The sequence below is a fragment of the Sander lucioperca genome, chromosome 6 (assembly GCF_008315115.2).
Source record: "Sander lucioperca isolate FBNREF2018 chromosome 6, SLUC_FBN_1.2, whole genome shotgun sequence".
NCBI lineage: Eukaryota > Metazoa > Chordata > Actinopteri > Perciformes > Percidae > Sander > Sander lucioperca.
In genome coordinates this window covers 14,567,166-14,571,216 of record NC_050178.1, presented here as the reverse complement: position 1 = coordinate 14,571,216, position 4,051 = coordinate 14,567,166, and the positions used below count along the sequence as shown (strand labels likewise).

The 4,051-nt window shown below is 39.9% G+C and overlaps 1 long non-coding RNA gene across 1 annotated transcript; it reads right to left on the bottom strand.

The window, feature by feature from the left end:
• Positions 1 to 2,968: 2,968 nt before the first annotated feature.
• On the bottom strand, positions 2,969 to 3,814 carry LOC116061845. The gene is made up of 2 exons (XR_004107821.2): positions 3,306 to 3,814; positions 2,969 to 3,192 (listed from the first exon to the last, which is right to left on the bottom strand). It is a non-coding gene; the product is annotated as an uncharacterized LOC116061845 (long non-coding RNA).
• Between the last annotated feature and the right edge of the window lie 237 nt (positions 3,815 to 4,051).

Sequence of the window (4,051 nt, the reverse complement as noted above, 5' to 3'; positions counted from 1 at the left end):
AGCCTTCAGGGCCACAGTGGAATCAGCACCAGACAGGGCCACAGTTGCCTGGGCCTCATCAATCATTTCAGCACTGGACAGCGCCACGACCGCTTTGACCGCTCTGACCGAGGACTGAGGGATAGCTTCCCTGTCCAGGTATGGCTTCAACATATTTATGGGACACAACCTACTTCACTGTCGATGCTCCGGAGTGGCAACTATGTAGTCCCGGTCGCTCACTTTTCATTGGGCTACATATGGGCCTTCGTAGCGAGCCTGCAAGGCAGAACCAGGAATGGGCAATAATACCAAAACCTTATCATCTGGACTGAAAGATCTACATTTAGCATCCGAATCAAACCATCTTTTCATCTTTGTTTGAGCAACGGACATGTTCTACTTTGCCAATTCACAAGCACAGTGAAGCTTGCAACGAAAATTACCAATGTAATCAAACAAGTTTTGTGATTTATTTATTGTGCAGTTCCAGTGAAATGTTATCCCATCAGCTCCTTCAAGGCCGTCAGATTGCCAACCCTCATCAGCAGCTGCTCTTTTTTTTGTTTTAATCAAACATGACTTCTTTATCCCATCATCAGAGGAAACTTCAGAGTTTTTTTTGTATGTCTGGATAAGATACATATTCCTACCAAATTTCATGCAAGGGCAAGGCATGCCTTGCCATGCCCAAGCCGAGACCCATGTCAGATCGCAATTTTCACTAAGTCTGACAGACATACCAATTTTCTTAAGTTTTCGAGTAGCCCAAGCACCTCAAAACTGCGCTCAAACGCAAACAATAAAATGAATAAGGAGAAAAACAAAAGGAAGAAAAAACAGAAGGGCAATAGGGCCTTCGCCCCGACGATGTCACTAACCCAAAGTCCCCAGTTTGTTTTCATCTCTGTGCTGGTGAGTGACATCATGGCGCCCTCTGGTGGACATCAGAAGGAACTACAAGCAGAGTGCCACAAAACATATTCACACATTAAAACATGTTTACAGATGTTATTAGTTTCATTTTTATCTTTTTATCTTGCACACTCACCCCACTTTTTAAATTACATTTTACTACATTTTATGTATTTATTTGGTAATACTATATCCCTTTATTTTAATCGTTTTTATTATACATATATTTTATATTTATTTTATATATTTATATTATATTTTATTAAAATCCTTTTTTTATTTTATTTTTTTTGCATAAAGACAGTAAATCTGAAAGATATGAAATTTTTTGATGAATTATTTTCTGGACTTATTTTCTTTGATGTGATGTATTGACCCTCTAATGGATCAATGTGAAGAATGTGGATGTAATGGAGTTGTGAGAGTGTAATCTGTTCCTCTGAGATGAAGTGAAGGACTAAATGTTTGAATCAAAGCTGCAGCAGGGCTGCTGTGTGCTGTCATGATGTTTGATCCAGAGAGCGCAGACAGACTCCAGAGTGGAAACAACTTTGTAGACATTGTCAGTATGTGCTACAAAGATATTAATAGCTCAGTTATAATTAATCTCAATACCCAGGGAGGTCAGGATCGGCACTGCTGTCCTGGGTATCTAATGTAAAAGCAGGATTTAAAGTGGAGCTTTAACATGAGTCTTTGAGAAGAAACTCTGTTTTACAGACCTGTCCATTAAATCAACTATCCATTAGTCGATAAAATCGTTTGAGTGTTAGTCGACTAAGAATTTCTTTAATTTAAAAAGAGCAGATCTGGGCTCAGGTCCCTGATGTAAAAGCATTCTTACTGGACGTTTGTAGGAGCCGAAATGCAGTCATTTATGTTGTGATAATTGGCATACTACAATTTCCTTTACCATTCTCAACTTCTCTCTCTAGCTCTCTGCATCATTTTTTGGAAGTGGATTTTGCACTGTTGTATTTTTTCTTGTGTAAAAGTAAATAGTTAAACTTTTACCGTGTGGTCCTGTGGATTTTTTAATGTAGATTAATTCTGTGGAAACCTACAACATTTTGTAACTTAAATTTGTGCATACTAATATATCTGAATGCAGGAATTTAGACGTCAGAAGTTTCTTCTCGCCACTGTCACACCAAATGATTGCTGAGAGTGTGTTCTACACCTACTCTATTTGTAGAGTGCCCTGATTAGGATTGGACACTACAAATAACATGTTGTTCAATTTGAACACAAAGTTGCATCATAAAGAAACTACACTAGTTCCTGTTGGAGGAGTGCCAGCTCATAGTGACGCAGTTCCATATTTGTTGATTTAGTTAGAGAATAAATGAGCTGAGTTTGTTGTCTCCACATCAGTCCGGTCAGCGAATAGAATGACCGACACTAACTGCTGCAGACAGCTTTCTGATCTTCAACACAAGAGTCCTTAACGCTTTCTCAGGAAACAAAAAGTAAAGTAGAAACATTATATTTAACATTACAGAGACAGAAACAAACCCTGAAGAGACAAAAGACAAACTTGGCAGAAAAATCACTATTAGATTTTTTTTCCCACATCGTTGAGCCCTAATGCCCAGATAACTAACGTGGAGAGAAAACTATGTACACATAGGCAGAATTTATGGAGGGGCTTTTTAGAGGTTTTTGCTCCTTTTAGTCGCCTTTTTGGAATATGTTTTGACAATTTTTGACGTTTTTTCCGATATTTTAGCCCAAAGTCCACAGAGGCAGCCCGGTTGGTAACTTAACTTCATCAGAGCCAGCTGTAAATGACAATTGCATTTCATTGGACAATTCTGTTGTATAATGACAATAAAGCCGAACCTTGAACCTAAAGAAGTCCGACTACAATCATTAGATCTGAGAAAAGTTATTAAGTTGGTTTTGATAATCACATTCACATTAATTCAGTTAGATGGTACCTAAAACGGCTCTGGTGCTACACCTAAACATTACAATGTTAGAGAAACCCTGCCTGTGTATAGACGTTAAACATAATGACATGAAGACACTTCTCTTCCTCCTCCATACATTACTACAACAGTAACAGAAGCATTTAGGTCACTACATTTTATTCTGAAAGGTTCCAGAGGAAACAGTAGAGTCCTGTTGTGTCTGACTTTACGCTGGTGGAGACGACGGTGTGTTTTCTGACAGCAGGAGAAAGGCTCGGACCCCACCCATCTTCAAACTCAGCCTTCATTTAGAGCAGTCTCACGGTTGTGACAGACAATCACCAACATGTTGATTTATCTATAATACAAGAGTCGTCCACACTTTCTGAGGAAATAAGAAGTGAAGTAGAAACATTATATTTAACATTACAGAGCCAGAAACTAACCCTGAAGAGACCAAAGACTAACGTGTTGTTAAAGTACCAAACAGCAACTTACAGTTTCTTCAAACAGCCCAAAGAGTTGATGAAGAAGATGGTCACTCTCCACCTGGAGAGAAATCTCTGACACAGGTGAGCTGTTCCCTGGAATGAGTCACAGCTCCACCTGTCAGGAAGCAGGCAGGAAGGGCTGCAACAGGAGCAGATTTTCACAACAAAATGACATTTGGACTGCTGTCGATGCTCCGTTACTGACTGAAAGATTCCCCACTCAGAGTGGTTCCTCTGTCCTGTTCTCCACTCAGAGTGGTTCCTCTGTCCTGTTCCCCACTCAGAGTGGTTCCTCTGTCCTGTTCCCCACTCAGAGTGGTTCCTCTGTCCTGTTCCCCACTCAGAGTGGTTCCTCTGTCCTCACACTGATCCATGCTGATGAACTCAGCCTTTTATCTGCAGAGGAAACATAACACTACATGTCATTGGCTCTTCTTGTCTCTTTCACATCACTGAGTACATCATCAGCTGCTGTAGTTCTACTATCAGTCCACTAGATGGAGCCAGGAGAGAGAGACAGACAGAGAGAGAGAGAGAGAGAGAGAGACACACACACACACACACACACACACACACACACACACACACACACACACACACACACACACACACACACATACATAAAGTGATAGTTAACATAAAGGTAAAATGATATATAATAATACTCTTAGGTGACAGTAGTGTTAAAAAGTGAATTCCCAACATGTTAAACTATTAAACCAACGGAACCAACAGAACAATGATCTGACAACA